The sequence below is a fragment of the Manacus candei genome, unplaced genomic scaffold, assembly GCF_025592945.1.
Source record: "Manacus candei isolate 608988 ecotype Guabito, Panama unplaced genomic scaffold, ASM2559294v1 h1tg000018l, whole genome shotgun sequence".
NCBI classification, from domain to species: domain Eukaryota; kingdom Metazoa; phylum Chordata; class Aves; order Passeriformes; family Pipridae; genus Manacus; species Manacus candei.
In genome coordinates, this window is record NW_026138066.1 from 11,588,514 (window position 1) to 11,605,826 (window position 17,313).

General features: G+C 37.9%; 1 long non-coding RNA gene across 1 annotated transcript; it reads right to left on the reverse strand.

Moving 5' to 3' along the window:
• Positions 1–1,506: 1,506 nt before the first annotated feature.
• LOC127469891 (uncharacterized) lies at positions 1,507–16,989 on the reverse strand. Its single transcript, XR_007904110.1, has 3 exons — positions 16,896–16,989; positions 7,389–7,512; positions 1,507–1,594 (listed from the first exon to the last, which is right to left on the reverse strand). It is a non-coding gene; the product is annotated as an uncharacterized LOC127469891 (long non-coding RNA).
• Positions 16,990–17,313: the final 324 nt, after the last annotated feature.

The following is a 17,313-nucleotide window of genomic DNA, read 5'->3' on the forward strand; positions in this document are numbered from 1 at the left end:
AATAAACTCATATAAACAGAGCCTAGTGTTAGAGTATTGAAATGCATTTTAATTATCTGCATGGGAACATGCTATTTTGCCCATAAACAAGGGAACTGTCACATTTTAAATATTGCTCCAGTACATCAATAAATCTCTCATAAATGAATGTCTGAGTCTAGCTCTCTCTTTGAACTTTTTCTTGCCTTTATGGAAATGTTGTCTACAGTTCCTTGTTGTTTGGTTTTTTTTGTTTAGTTGTTTGCTTGTAATTTTGTCTACTGTCTCTCTTATAGTTGTCTGCGACTTGTTGAGTAATCGTCTATTTCACACAAAGACACTATATCTACAAGCATAGGTATATACAAGGAGTTACACTGGAAATATTGTATACTCACCATCCTGATCCCAGGTCCAGTGAAGTCAGAAGCAGCTTTTACCCACTTAATTTATTTTCAATTAAACCTTCTAAAAGAGATTGGCTTTCCCCCTACCCTCCCATCCGCCCCCCCAACTATAGAGCTGAAGTGTAATGGAAAACTCAAGAAAGTTGTTAGAATGTGTTGCACGGGTCTGGTGAAATGCTTGTGTCTATAGCTTAATGCTATAGGAAAGAAAAAATAAAAAGGAATTTCACTAGAGTCTACTGGGTCTTGAAAAAGCTAGTACTGGAATCCAAGAATTTCACTCATTATGTTGTGGTTCTATTAAAAAAAAAACAGCAGAAAAAAAGGTAAATTGTGATACAGTACCATTTATTATATACTGCACCAATAACAAAAGCTTGGGAAGCCAGCCAGTTAAACAGGAAGGTTTTCCTCTAATCCGTATATTCAATACATCTTCTCCCCTGAAATCTCTAAAATTTCTATAGGGAGGTTACATTTTCACTTTCTCTTCTACTGTTCATAATCAAATGTTCTTGTGCCAGACATTGTTGGCCTATGAAAGGATCATGAGAGCATTCACATGTTCATAAAATGAATGGATAGAATTGCTATGAGACAAAAAGCTGAAGGAGAAAAAAACTCTATTAACAGCACCAGAGAAATCAAATTCTCAATAGCCAGTATCACTGTAAACCCTATTTTACCATAGCTTTTCAAAGGACTGTATCACAAGCCACTAGTCTTTGCCAGAGACAATCCCCCTTGTTATCCAAACCAAAACCTGCGGGGAAAGGTTGTATAGACTCTGCTGGCTTACTGAGGTAAGTGCCTTGTTATCCATTCTGACATAAAGGAAGTGGGAGTGATCCCCAGGAGAAGGGCTCCAGAAGACAGGCGGAAAAATCTGGCGGAAGGAACCCTACAACCAGACAAGCCTGGGGAATTGGCAGAATATATGTGAAATTATTGCTAATGCATGGATAAATAACAAAAGCCCAGAGCAGATGGACTCTTGGGATCCAGCTTCAGATCCAATAGGAGTACCGTTCTCCATCCTCTAATCCCATGCCACCCATCTCAGGCACATTGAGGGCCAGTAGGGTTCTCTTCCGATGTACTTGAAGCACATCCAGCCATTGTCGCTTTCAATACCTCTTTGTAATGTCTGCAGCCTTAAAGTTGCCCTGTAGGAAGCAGCTGCTGTATGAAAAGGGAATGAGCTTCCACTGGAAAAAAAAAAAAAAGAATTCTGTTATTGAAAATAGTCATTACTTCACCACTCAGCATGCTAAAACATTAAATACAGGAAATTGCCTCTTTCAAATCTAGTATTGCTAGACATATCAAAAAATATACAGTCTTCGCAGGACTCCATCTTTGCTACTCTCAGTTTAAAAATCAGTTTGGACCCCCTGTGGAGGAAGCAAGCAATTCTATTTGCTTGTTTTCAGAGTAGCTGTGAATACATCTAATAACATGGACACTAGCAGCAAGACCGGTGTTACTGTAGTCTGTGATGAAGAAAATTACAAAGGTCAGAAAAGCTTCTTTAAAGCAGTGGGTCATTCCAATGGTGACAGTTATGCCACCTATGGAAGACTAGCGCCCAAGGCAACTCCCACTTACCCATCTGTGTGGGTCATCAGAAAGCACGGTATAATGCAATGGAAAACCTAGCAGACCTGGATCATCTCCAAGGAATGCTGTTCCTACAGTACTACCAGCACCTGATCCTGACATGGAGATGTTACCAGTCATGCTCTTTAAGGAATACTTATCTCAAAATGATTATTAGAAACTACCACAAAACACAAGCCAAAAGTTGTGAAAAAATGTCAAAAAGAATTTACTCAGGCACTAAAACCTGGGTAATACTTATAGTTTTCTTTTCATCCTTTTCTTTTGCCCATGTTTCTTATGTCTTTTCCCTGGACATGTACTATCCTATCTCAAAGTCAAAGAATAAATAAATGCATGCACACATATGTAGTAGGGTCACCGAATGTTGAGGAGGGAAAGAAAAATCTATCAGATCAAGTCTTCAAATCAGAATTAGATTTCCTTCTAAAAGATATCATAGCAATCAAAAAGAACAAATATGTTAAATAAAGCAGTTCATAGGGAATAATTCATGGCTGGGGTTATACAGGAAGCGCTTGAAATGAAGGGGGAAAATTATTGATTCAATACAGGTCAGTAAAAGGGGGATCCAAAATAATTTGCCTCTCAAACAGAGAAGATTCAATCCTTATGGGAGTTAGGGCATATGGTAAGCTTCTAATTCAGCTGGAACCAGGAGCCAGTACCATTGAGTTTGGCTATAGCCTCTGGCCCGGGGCAGCTGCTCCCAGTCCCCAGGTTCCTCTCAGGTATCAGTCCAGTGAGACAGGCAGCCAAGCTGCTCCGTGCCATACTGTATTGTAGCAGCTCTTCTTCTGGGCTCAGGGGTTTTGAAGTGATTTTGCCATAAAGGAAACAAAATATTGCCTGCTAGGTTACTGGGCTTCACATAAGTGTGCTAAGAAACACAAGAACAGGCTCAGAAAAGCTCTGTCTAGCCCAGTGGCCTGTCTCACACAATAAATGCCTAGTTAACTGTTTAAGCCCAAGGGAAAGCACAGAGTATCAAACTCCCTTTTGAGCTCAGCATTTGGCAAAAGATATTCCAATCAGTGTTGCTCCTCAAAAAATGTAGAGCACTATACATGGGAAAAGCAGCATCTCTGAGCCAGCATGTGTCACTTCCTATGTATAGAAGGTCTTAATGGGAGCAGTGATGGAATTTCTGGGGTACTGCAAAAAGAGGTATTTCCACAAATACTGGTAATACACTTACATTAAAAATAAAAAGCAAACCACAAACTTCCATATTCCCTTGAAATACTTGTTGTAGGAAATCAGATTAAATGAACAGCAGTTGTTCTTTCTGTTCTTCTGGCATTAAAATCTGTGAATTTCTATTACTTGTTAGCCTTTTCAACATAAAATGTGTAGAGGGGCTCAAACCTCAGAAACCTCAGGAATATATTTTTATCAAGAGTCAGAAAATGGTTTCCTCATCTTTACATGTAACACAGTAACTCATCTCAGTCTTTCTTGCATCTGATCTCTATCACTTCTAAGTCAAGGGCCAAGTCCGTAATAGAAAAAATAGAAATCACTTTAATCTATACTGGAAGAATGGATATTTGTTCTAGTAGACAGGCTGGCAGGAACTCAGGAGAGCAATATATGAGATAAATCTCAGAAAAAGGTTATTTATTCTCATTCAACTGCAGCACAAATTTCCTGATGAAGCTGGAGTTTTGGAATGCTTGACCAGATCTCTGTGAACCTTGTTACCAAGGTTGAAATTATCATGAATTACTGTTGTACGCATTAGTGGAAGTTCTTAGAGACAGTAAGTCACCTAGTGGCTGACCTTCAAAGTAGTAGATTTACATTACCCAAGACTCAAAAAAATACCAATACCAGCTTTTAAACACAGAAGATTATTATATAAAGTCTGCAAAGTTAAATCAAAGGATTAAATGTATCAGTCTTGGAGACCAGCAATATTGATTATTGATTAAATTTTGCTAGCTGGGTTTTGTTTTAATAGATTTATTACAGATTAAAGGTGACAGTGATCCCAGATAGTATAATACAACTTCAATCACATTTTAAAAGGCAGTTCATTGTTGGGTGCAGGCAGATGGCCAAAAAGAACATTCGAGTAAGGACTGGAGGCATTTGAAGCATCAGTGGCTAGGTCTTATTTACAGCGAGGAAATGACAGTTTAGGAAAGATGAAGAATGTCAGGGATAAAATCTCAGCCATAGTAAGGTCAGATGACACCAGAACTTCAACTCTGAAGAAGTGTTTTCAGTAAAATCTCTCCCAAGGTTTTGTAAAAATTAAAGTCGTGTGATTATGACAGTTACGTACATTTTAATAGGCAAGAAGTCTGCATAAATGTTTGAGGTTTTGGGCCAGATTCATTTGAAAGCAAGTAACACAAAATTGGAACAATTAGTCCCTTTTCTTCCAGATCCCAAAAGTTCAGGCAGTAGTTGGAGAAGATCAGATCTGACCCTTGTTTCCACCTTCACATTGTAAGTTCTAAGTGTACCAAAGAAAACAGCACTGCTCTTCGTTATGGCATCTTAACAGATCCTTTCTATAACTAATTACAAACATTTCCCAGTGATTTTCCTTTCCACTTCTTTTTCCTCAAAACGCCTGATGTAACTTTGTCTTTAACTTACCCATACTAAAATAAACATGATTCCTTTTCCCTGATGTCTTTTTTTAAAATTCTGCAGCTTTAATCTCATACAGTTCTCTGGATTTCAAGATATCAGTTGAATTTCTCTAAATGTGTACAGCTATAGCTCCAGTATATTTTGTTCTTCATTTGTGTTGGACATGAAATTTTAGTTTGGTGTTATGCATTATGGAGAGTCTGGAAGGGAAGGTTGTTCTCTTTGCACTTGGCCCTGAGGGTTGGCAGTAACCCTGCAAAATGACTTTATCCCCAAACCAGATGTTCAAGTTGTTTTAATAATATCTTATGTTTCCTTCACAAAATAAAACAAAAACTCACTGTATCAGAATGTTCCAGTGCTACAGTGATGGGATTTTTGCTGTCTGCATTTTGCCCACCAGATGGTAGCACTGAAATGAAAACAGGAGTTTTTTTATCAAAGCACTTATCATTCTCATAGGTTGGACAAAATTCCTCCTTTGTAGTAGTTGTAGGACCTAATTGCAGGTAATTCCTTAGGTCATCTGTATCCTACCAGCTACTATATTATCTGACACAATACAAACATAAGTAAAATGATGTAAGGTGGGCCCTCTTCTTTCATGGCTTAGGTGTGTTACCTAGTTTGCTTGCAATTTATATTCTCCTTATTTTTTCTCCTCCATTCTAATTTTGTTTCCCATCATTATAAAAGAGACTAGCAGAAGGAATGGTATTCATATAATGTGACTGCTACTGTTAACTTTAGCAGACTTTAAATTCAGTAAAAATCAAAACTGCGTTGATTTTCTATGAAAACCTTGGTTTTAGTTCAGAGAAACCTAAAGGCAACCAGAAGACTACTAAAAACACACAGAGAATAACTACTGTGTTGTCTTATTCAGAAGTTACTTTTCATCTCTGTCTTATCTGCTTTTGTGTTTTATTCCTGGACTAAGGATACTATCCTGATTCACATTTGTGACAACAACATTGTTCAAATGCTATGAAGAGTAGCTTTTCTTAGCTCAGTATGGATAACGGGTAGCACAGGAACCAGAGGTAATAGAACTTCTACCCAGAATCCTTCAATTATGATTGTGCACACAAGTTTTCTTTTAGAAAAGAGCTTTTAATCACATTTAGTGAATTCAAATTCTTACCTTTTTTTTGAATACTTCATTCTAATGTCATCATTAGTAGCTTTTCCCAAGAAGACAGACTCTTTAGAAATCATAGTGATTTTTTTTCACTTGACTTAATTCCAAGCTAGTGACTATCTAGTTTGGACCTAAACACAGTACTCACATCGCATGAAGAAAAAAGTGCAAATATTTTCAGTGAGATTTGAACCAGGACCCTTTTCTCTCAAGAGGTTTGTTCTTTTCCAAGACTCTTGCTGTGCTTAAGTGGCCAATATATCATTGTTTGCAGATCCTTATCTAACGCCGTTAAGTCTCAACAAATATATTTTTGGTCCACAGAAAGGATTATTGTATCTCATTTCACCACGAAAATAAGAGTTTCATGTACTACTGAAGCTGAAGCTGACAACTGTCAACTGCTGCAAGAGCAAGACTTCCTGAGCTCTGGTTTTAACAAAATACCTGATTTGTTGCATTTCTATAGTCTTGTCTTTTTACAGGCACAGGTTGATGGTTTGTCGTTAAGGAGAACTCTCGGATTATATTTAGTTTATCCCTTAGCATCTTCTCTCCTTTGTTGGGGTGGACCTGTCTGAAATTAGAATTTTTGAGAATAAAACTCCAAGGAACAGTGGAAGTCATGAGTTTTCTGTCAGGATCAACACAAGTCCCTGAGGTTTAAATGTAAATGCCAAAAAAAAAAAAAAAAGTCTGGTAAGTATCTTGGTACTATACCATTTGAGGTAGCTGTTGGATTTATGCCAAGCTTTGAAAGTGAAATGAACCTAGAGTAGAGCAGGTTTAAAATATTTTGAATCTGTGCCATCAATCTGGAAGTTGAGAAGTATTACTCAATTTTCCATACTTTCTTTCTGAACCTGGCTGCACAGTAAGAAAATTTGAAGTGGTTTTCTATAAACTTGGGTGGTTTCATGTTTTTTTATATAGAAACCATCTGAAGTGTTGTTTTCACTAGGTTTTGACCCCAAACCAGGCAAAAGTTGGTCATTTCAACTGAATTTCCTTTTGAGGTTTTGGATTCCTTCCAACCTTCAGCTCTCATTCAGGCTGCAGAAAGTTCATATATGCCTTCTTTGTGAACCTGCTGAGTTTACTCATCTTGCACCGTCAGAACTCAGAGGTTCTACCAAGAGGTGAAGGGAAAGGACATATAAGGGACAAACAGACCAAGCCTGTAGTCCCTCAACATGCAGAACTTTCATCAATTTTGTTGAGACATGCATGCATTGAACAGCTCTAATCAATCCACCTCTTTGTCAGGAAGGGCAATGTCACAGGACAAGGACTCAAAGTTCAATTCCTGTCTTTGATGCAGATTTCCTCTACAGTTTTGGGCAAGTCAGCAAGGGAAGAAATCTAGGTCTCATGGAAATGAATGACAAAACTCTCACTGACATGAGGGCAGGACTTCATCTTAATCTGCTTGCATTGTAGCTCCTAATCTTCCACCTGAAGCCCTTTACTTCATCCTTTTATTGCCATAACCATTTGGACTATAAACTCTCTGAGTCAGTGTGAGTCTCTGCACAGTATCTAGAATCGTCAGGAGCTGATCTCAGGTGGGGCCTCTCAGTGTTCCTGTCGTGCAGATAACAGACAGTAATAAATGAAAAGCACGTGCACTTTACCTGAATGGAAACAGATGGAGAATACAAGTCCAGAGGATTTCACTTGACAAGATCAGAGCACTGTGCTCCGTTGTTAAACTCTCCAAAGTCCTGCAAACGTGCACAACTTTCCTGTAGACTCTCCCTGTTAACAGAAAAGCAACACTTCGGCAAAGCAGAAGGCTGTATTCCTTGACACACTATTCACACTAAAAGCTGGTTTTACTCAGTAATTTCTTTTAGTTGACTGGTTGGATCTAGGTACAAAGGCGCAAATTACATAAGCCAGTAAAATGAAATAATTTTTCAATACATTAATTATAATTGTATAAAGCATTTTTCATCTTCAACATGTGGACTTTAACTAATGCTAACAGGAGGTGAAGAAAGACATGAAAGCTGTGTACTTAATTCCAGGTCTAGTTATACCTGACTTCCAATTATCTTCATCCGATCATCTGCCAATTTACAGGTTCAGCGTTTGCAGATTTCCCACTAGATTCATGTTGCTTCTAGACTGTGTGTTGCCTACAGCAACATAATTCCCTACATGTACTTTCATGAGCATAGCCATTATAGAAGATGATAAACAAGTAACACTGTCCACTCCCATGTATAATATTCTGTCCTAGTGCCTATACATGTGGGCACAGACAAGACCCCTCATGTTATCACCTGAACAAATGCAGCACTGATACTTTTCATCATCATAGGCAATAGTTTCAGCATATCCAGATACAGCTGTATCTTTGGTTTAGTTCCCCTCCCCACCCAATATTTATACATGCACTTTTAATTTCACAGTCTCCAATTCTTCCATTGCCTGGAGGTGCTTCTTCTGCTCTGTGTGTATCTTGCCTCTTCCCTTTCAGATACTTCTTCCAGCAGCTTTTTAACTCTTTACCTTTTCCTATCTGAAGGAAGGTGACCTTGTTCTAAGCTAAGGAGTAACTGCATCCTCTCTCTTAAAGAGACAGAACAATGCATTCTTTGCCTGCATCCATTCTAGTAAACTAAATGTGCTAAGGAATGTTTCCTGGCCCACAGCAACATCTGGCACAAAATAGACTGCCTCAATCCCATTCACTTCCCTTACCCGCCAAACTGGGGCGAGTGCATCCAAACTGCCTACTGGGAGCTGCCCTTGGCATGCACTAATTCCCAAGCCATATTTGGCATTCATCTAGGGCGGTGCTATCTGACCTGGGTCAGAGTGTTGCCAGCATCCATGCTAACAATTTAATAGCAAAAAGTGGTCTTCAGCTCTCAGGAATATTCCCTGGCATTGTTTAATTTGCTAGAGTCAGTCTAGGCTTAATTCCTGTGCTGTTAGCTAAGCACATACGGTTGACAGCATGTACAGTCATATTATTCTAGTTTCTATATACTAAGTCTTCCAGCAATAGGTATGGCTACCAAACCAGCAAAGCTAGAGCTTCAGCCACATTGATAGAGAGAAAAAGATCACACTGTCCACAGTGGGATATAAACAAACAATGGAGAAAAAATAAAGGGGAAAAAAAAACAAACACAAAACCCCTCCCAAAAAAGGAAGGTTTCTTTACATGCCTACATGAGCTTGTCTTTTACCCCAAAATACTCCTCCTCACAATTCTTTGTTATATTTCTCTGAACTCCTGACTTCTTCCACATCTCTATGTGTTTTCTGCATCCCCTGCCACTTCCTCTGTGATCTTTTTTCTTCCCTTCACACCTACTCAAAGCAATTATTTCTGAATCAAATTTGACACACATTTCTCAAATCATTACTTTTCTTTCCTATGTTATGTTTCTCTACTTTAAATTCTCCTCTCCTACATATTTTTCCTCCTTCCTCAAAATTACAAAAAGCTCTTCTGCTTGATTAACTTACTCCTTTGAATTTTTTCCTTTCTTTAGCCTTTAATCTTTTTCATATATTGTTTAAAATCTAGGATAATTCTTGGATGTCTTCCTAGTCTCACAGTTACTCGTTGCCTTCTTTTGACATACTTTTCCTGCACCCATCCTTTAAAATTCAGAATACGGCAAAAATCTTTCCTGTTTGCTCCACAACCATAACCCCATTCCATTGCCTCTTGTCTCTGTGTCTTTTGATTCTTCTCTCAGACTTTCCACTATCCACTCTCAAATAAAAATAACACAAAGGGTGAACACCTAAGTTAGTCACAGCCAAGGGAAGTGAAATAGAGTACATACCAGTGGGTTTCATCATGGGGGAACCATGGCAATAGTGCTTGTCAACTGGCAGGTTACAAAACTTGGTAAACCTTGAAATTTTTAGTGAGACTTCAATGAGAGCCTGACACATCCACAGCTGACACCCATTTTCCCTCAAGAAGATCCAGCAATTATTTGTTATCCTTCATTGGGGGCCTGCTTCAGATGCTCAACTAGCATTTGTGTTTCATTCACACTTAGTCCATGGATGATGCTAATTGGTTGTGTTCCCAGAGTTCCTGGCTTCTCTGACTGATATTTTACATCAACTAAGGTCTAGAGTCAGTAAAATATTTAAGCTTGTGTCTAAAGATACCTCTGTTCAACAGTAAGAATGGTCATACAGAGACCTGAGGTGCCTCAGGCCGGAGTTCATCTACAGCAAAGTTAAGCATAGACAAAATGCCTAAGCACCTATCCAGATCCTTGGGTTTGTTCTGCAGCCACAAATCTTGGTGTCAAACCCAGGTGTTTCTTAAGAAGCCCAGGCACGTCTATACTGAAATTCAACCATTACTGTGAATGCATTTGTTTGAGAGAAATATACAACATGCTTGTAGCTCTCTAGTCTTTGCTGGCCAATGACAAGGTTATTAGTCAATTTTCTAGTGGTAGTCAACAGCATCTACCAACCTTGGAGGGCTTACAAACAAAATGGAGGTCTACAAACAATCCCAGAATTCCCACATTTGCTGGGCACAGTTACTAAGCTCAAGCTGCAACAATTGGTGGTATGGTATGGCCTGAAATCTACAGAAAAACTGGATAATCTGATTGTCTGGAAAAAACATTTTTACAGAAGATATTGATATTGCTATTTCATATGTGGCTTGAACTGTGAAGTTTTTGTTAAATTTTAAATTAAATTTCCATCTCTGAGCCCATTCTTGTTCTTTGGAAAATATTAATTTTATTCAGCAAAAAATCTAATCTGCAAATTTTCAAAGTTTTCTTTATCTGTAACTCTGAAACCTTTTCAAATTATATACATATATATATATATATTTCCCCCTTTTGTTAATCATTGGCATTTTCGAAGTTGAGGATGTTTTGGAAAGTCACAAATAAAAGAAACAAGCAAAGAACCCCCCCCCCCCAAAAAAAAAAAAACCACCAAAGAAAAAAACTTAAAGGAAATTATGGGAGTGAATAATCTCTAGATATTAGTTTTTAAATTCCATTCAGTGGCAAAAGAAAGGGTGCAGGAAGGAAGGGAAAAAAAAAAGAAAAAGAACAAGAAGATGAATAGAAGACCAAAATATTTGTTTCCAATAAAAAAATGGAAATTTAGAAGAAAGTGAAAGCTTTTCCTGAAAGTTCTGGTTTTGGAAAAAAGCCATTTTATATTGAAATGTTTCACTCCAAGTATTTTTTCAGTCAGCTCTAGATTAAACTGTTTTAGTTGAACTTTTGCTTCATTAGCTGTTTAGCAGTTTCAGGGCAAATCAAGAAGGCACAGACAAGTCTTAGTAAATCCCCAAAATATTCTTTTGTGGTCATAAGACCTTTACATTTTCTTTTTTTTTTTTTGTAGAATTTTACCTCTCCTCTCAATTTGAAGAGCACTTCACAGATTTAATTTGATCTCTCGTCATCTTTGGGCACTCTGAAAAACTTTTGTTGAAAGTATGTGATAGAAAATCGGGGATTTGGCAAGGAAAACAAACAAAACCAACAACTTTTCACAAGGATACTTGCTTTCTGTAGGGGATTTTTTAGTGTTTTCTTAAAAAAAAAAAAATTAAAAATGCATCCAGTTTTCTGGCTGAAATCTTTAAAGAAAAATATTTCTAACAGAACTACTTAAATAATTTCAATGGCGAGTTCTTCACAATCTAAATAAGTTAATGGATGTGTATAGGCAATGACAACTTTTTTTTAAGTAATGCTTTTTTATTTTTATAAGTAACACAGTCCTGCAGAGAGCCACTGAACACGCTCCATTTCAACTTAACTGGGGGAGAGTTCACAGTCATGCTACTACTCCAGGCATGTACAACAGCTACTGGCTTAGCACAAATGGTACTTTCTTTGCAAAAGAAACTACTCTGCAAAAGAAACTGCTTCTGTTGCTTGTAGGGATACAGGCATGCAATGGAGGAGTGAGCAATACAGAGAGATTGTAACTCACTTGGAGGAAGCCACTTGAGATAAAGTGAAACACAACTTTTGGAATTATGCAGGTTATACAACCTATTGACTGCATAGATTGGACACTAATTTTTGGCAGTCTTCTGATGCATTCCCTTCATCTTGCACTTGTTCTCTACTGTCTCTCTACTGTCATTAAAAATTTTGCCAAAGAAAATTTCCAAGGAAGCTGGGAGTCTGGAGACTGTGTGAAATCTGAGGAATTTCAGGGTGGAGTTAAATAATTTACTTATTGGGGCCTAAGATCTTACACTTTGCTGGTGTTCTTACAGAAGTGGTCCTCTACAAGATGGAGGGACCTGAGAAATAAACCTATATCCCAGTTTCATCACTTTCTTCCCCTTCATCTCCAACATACAGTTATTGTGTGTTTATTTACTTTTCTCATACTAGGACATTTTTGCCCAGAGTTGGATACAGCTGTAATACAGTGGGGGTGGGTGAAACACAGTGGCTCAGTCTTTCTTCCCAATAACTTCAGACCAACCACAGCCAGGATGGTACTAATGAATGGAGCAAAGCATCAGTCTTCTCCCTCAGAAAAAGTTATGAACTCCTGCTTCCTTTGCAGATACACAAAAGTTTAAGGAAATAACAGTTATGTGCCTTTCTTGCCTTATCTTCTCATTACAAACACCAGATACTTATAATCTCTTCCCACTTGCCTACGGGTCTTTTGGGATGGTAACAAACTAGTGACATACTCCAGTACCCAACAGGCAAAGGTCTTTTCTTTGTACCTGTGAGAGAGACTTTCCCTCCAACTTGGTAATCCCTTTTTATCAAGGGCATGGATTTGCGGAGTCCCATCTTGCTGATTACTTTGCTTGTGGCAAGAAACCTTTTCTGGCTCCCTACTCAACCAGCCAGCACTTATTCTCTCAACAGTAATAATCACATCCCAATTAGATTTCTGTTAAACAATGTCCCATTTCTTTCAGAAACAGGAAAAATGAAACTTATAGGAAAGCCTTTATTCTCATTCACAGCAACAGGATGTGGGGTTACAATGGGTCATGAAAGCATATGGTGCAAAAGGTGAATATTTGTTGAGAACCTCTGCTGTTGAGACCAAACTCTAGAAACCGCATTTTCTCCATATGGGTTTGAACATTCCTACTGGCAATGACTATTTGTTTCAATTCACACAAAAATTTGATTTTGGGCTGACCGCAAGTTCTTATTTATTTTGGGTTCAACCACTGAACCTCCCCGCTCCAGCCTCAAGTAAGATTAAAACAAAAATAATTAACAACTTCGACAATTCTAATCCAGAATGTACTTCTTAGGTCAGAGTTTCACATTGCTTCCTCCCTCTATATTAAGGAGTTCCTGATCTTTTTTTCCTTTCTATACCCAACCAGTTTTGCCCTGAAAAATGTAGGCCTATATAGTGAATTGGGTAACAGAATTGGGCTTAGTCTTTACTACAGTCATTTCTGACAAAAGAGCTATTCTCTTACTGAGGTAAACTCTAGGCACTGGATGAAGAGTGATTCTGTACAATAACCTTCCCTAATGTATTTTTCTAAGCATTTATTCTCAAAAACAAACCAGAAAACCTTATGAAGCCACCATGTGGTTATGGTGACTTCTCATAAAAAAAAAAAACAAAAAAACCAAAACAACGAAACAAACCTAGAACTAGAAATGGTACAAAAAAGGATGACAAGAAGTATGAAAAGTGTGGGGAAGCCTATGTTTGAGGAGAAATCTCTCTAGACCTCTTCAGCCTTAAAAAAGAGGAAATGAGAGCTAACGACATGCAAGACCTTTTATAAAGTCACTGTCGTCACTATTCATAATGAAAAAATTAGAAGTCATCAAAAGAGTCTTAAGTAACTAATTAAATTAAAATAAGTATTCTAATTAATTAAGTAATTTAATTAAGGTGCAATTTAACTATGAAACAGCCCTCTACTAGTAGGCACCACTAATACTTGGGCAACAATAGTTTACCCATGAAAAGAGCCCTATTACAGTTGAGAAGTCGGGCAAATATTCTGAACTGCGAAGCAAGCATCTCAACCCTTACTGCAGAGCATAAAATTGCTGCTTATATGACTTACCTGAGAAGCTGCTGAAGAATTGTTTAATCTAATGAAAGACAATATTCTTTCAGCATTTTAGACCTTGTAATGTAACACAAAGGAGTGCTGCTGTTTCCTGACGTTAGCCATATTAGCCATAGCATGCAGGTTGGATCATAAAAGACCCAGCCACTGGATTTAGTAGCCAAATTATACCCCCTTGCCCTCCAGATATTTTTTAATCTTAAGATTAGATAAGAAAAGCAAATGTTTCAACCCATACTAACAACTACCACAGAAGAATTCCAGCAGTCAGTAAAGCATAAATCAATAACTATAGGAGAGAATACAGAGTAAACTCAGAATTCACCACAGCAATAAGCAGACTCTACCGATGTCTTTTGGATCTCTGTTAGCAATAATCACCTCTGTTCCTCAGTGGTTTACCATTACAGTGTCACTGTGCACTCTGAAGTTCGTGACGCTGCCCAACCAACTCTGGAAGTGGGAGCACTTCTGGAGGTTCACAGTGTTCTGTGGCTTTCCATTTCTAATGGCTGCATTGGCTTCTTTACATTTGTTCTCAAGAAACAGAAAGCCAGTGACTCCTGGTGTTCTCCTCTGAGAGCATTCACCATCATGAGTGCTTGTCTGAAAGGGCATTGTTAAGATCATCAACTTTTTCCCTTAGCAGAAATCCCATTGATTTCTTGAAATATACTCAGACACACTAATTGTAACTATTGTACATTCCTGGAGTTAGTTTTCTGTCCTATCTGTCATTCTTGATGTATAGTACTTTTGGCTAACCACAGTTAACCACCTTTGGTTCAAGAAACCCATTACATTCTGGCACTGAAACTTCTGTTCTTCTGCACTTAAGTCTCTAACATCATCTTTGTACAGAGAGAGATGTATGATATGTTTTGCAATAGTGCTCAATGTGAATAAATTTGTTAAACACTCCAAAATATATTCTCATAACCAAACTATTTCTGCTAACCCATGCAAATATTCATAAGAGGTTGGCTGAAAAGAGTAGAAATTTATGGACTGCTGAACACAATTGGTTATTAATTCATCTGGAATCCTGTATGTGGGGGGAAGGGAGATTATACTACAAATTCGTAAGTGGTTGCTTTATGAAATTTAACATGCAGCAATTTAAATTGAAACAAAACCTTTCTCATTAAAAAATAATGTAATCCAAAATTGTGACAATTTGCTTCAGACAAAAGCAAGCAAGATCTTCCTAATGTTTTGACTTCTTGTTTGTTTATCACATTCTGTTTCTTAGAAACATGTTAATGCTTAAACACTGATAATGTACTCAGGTCCTTGGAGTAAAGAAAGCTACACATTATGAGACCTAAGGAGCAGAAAAGATTATTTAAAATTCCATTAGCGCTTCTCCAACAGTTAGCACAGGGACATTTTGACACTACCTAGTGACACCCTCCCGATCTCAGCATGTTCTATTTCACTTCCAATACCTTTGCAAAAATCTGTGCTTAGGCAAGGATCTCCCTGAAAAGAGCCCTCATAGACCACTTCATGCTTCCTCTCATAATCATAGATATTCTAATCATGCCCTTTTCAAACTGAAGGCTTTTTTTTTTAAATCAATTTCATGGACATTTTCTGAGGGTAAAAGGGTGATCTGTAAAGTAGTTTCTATTATATAGATTCCCGTGGTAATATGGTCTGTTTTTACCTCAAGTGATTTATAAACATATTCATGAAACCACTCATAAGTCAATCCAATAACCAGCAGTTGTATTTTCCAGTCTGAGAATAGTTCTATTGCAGTCAACTCTGTGTGTTGAAAGGATATGACCCCGATCATCAAGAGCAGTCTCTAATCCACATAAACTTGTATAATTTTGGACTCTTTTTTAAACTGAGAAAAATTAGTTTCAGCTCCTCTGTGGCTATTCCCCGAGTCTTTCCCCTTGTGATCACAGGAGCATTTGCTATCATCCCCTAGCATTATGCTCAGTGGAATATTTGTAATAAATCAGGGAATAGGTTTGCTTAGAAATAGTAATGAGTCTGTGAGTCTCTGGGTGGCCTTTTTCTTTTGAAGCCTTTCCACTTGTCCAGTTACCTTACTGATGTTCAGTCAAATTCCTTTGTCACGACGCACAAATCATGGTAGGTTTCCTAAATAACCAGTCTTACTCATCCCAATTGGATATTAATTCTCACTCAATTTAAGGCTTTTTTTGCTTGGCATGCATTACATAGATTTTTATAACACATAATAATTTCTGTCCCAAATAAGCACATCATCAATCATTATTTCCAGTCAAAGAGATTTTGGTACATCTTATGTGTCAGTGGAATCTTGCAGTGAAAGCACTTCAACTTATCTGCCCAAGGAGGAGATTGGAACTCAATATGCCAAAACCATAGGCTGAAGGGAAAAAAAAAGTTACAAAATAAAATATTTTGAAGAAATAATCTAGAACCTTTTCTGCCCTTCTTACAGGCTAAGAGATAACTTGATAGCTTTGCCTCCTTTCCTAAATGTATATGGTGGCCATACCATCACTTCAGTCCACTAATATCTGACTCCATTCAGCTCATTCTAATTCTGCTAACTCTTTAACTTTCTTCCACAAGGCACTGAAAGGACTATTTGCACTGTATGTAAGTTTTAGCAGAAAACTAGGATCTGAATCACTGTTGTGTTACATCCTTAGTACATTTCTCACCATTAAATCACTCACACAGTTATAAGACCATCTATGCCCCATTCAGTAGATCTGCTAAACACCTTCTGGTTATCAGAATGGTATTCAACTATTTTAAAAGCTGAGTGCTGGTCATTTAGCTTTAATATGTTCGTATTTTTGTCACTCAGGTGCCCATCATCTTTGCTGTGTAAAATAATTTTACTGTTCCAATATCAAGTAACCACAAACCTTTCTGTAAACTAATTGATATTTCAATTTCATTGCTTTGAAATTGACTCTCCAAGCACAGCTTCTATCACAAAACTGTTCCAAAGAGAGTAGACTTTCCATACCAGGGCATAATCACATCCATTGCACCCACAGCTGCTCCACACCCAAGCGCCCACCACCTTTAGGCACTGAATGCATAGAAGTAGATTGCGACTCACCTCTTTTTCCTCTGTGCTCTCCCAGGGAGCTTCTTATCCTGGTTCTTGAAAACTTCATGTGTGAAAGCCATTTTCTCTTCTTCCCCTGCATGCCCTAATAAAGCACATAAACCCTGCTCAGCAGCAGGAGAGTTCTGTATTTGGACAGTTAAGCAATGGTGACCTAGGGAGGCTGGAGGTTTTTAAGACCAGACTAGATAAAGCTCTGAGCAATGTGGTCTGAGCTCAGAGCTGGCCCTGCTCAAGTAGAGGAAGTGCCCTCCACCCTGAATTAGTCCCCTTTTCTAAATTTAAGATGTGATGAAGTTATAACTGACGTTAGAGAAAAATCACAAATTTAATTATGATAATCTTCCTTAAAAAACCCTAGAAGCACCATCTTTCTTGGGGTAGTCAGCCTTAATTTTCCTTTAGACCT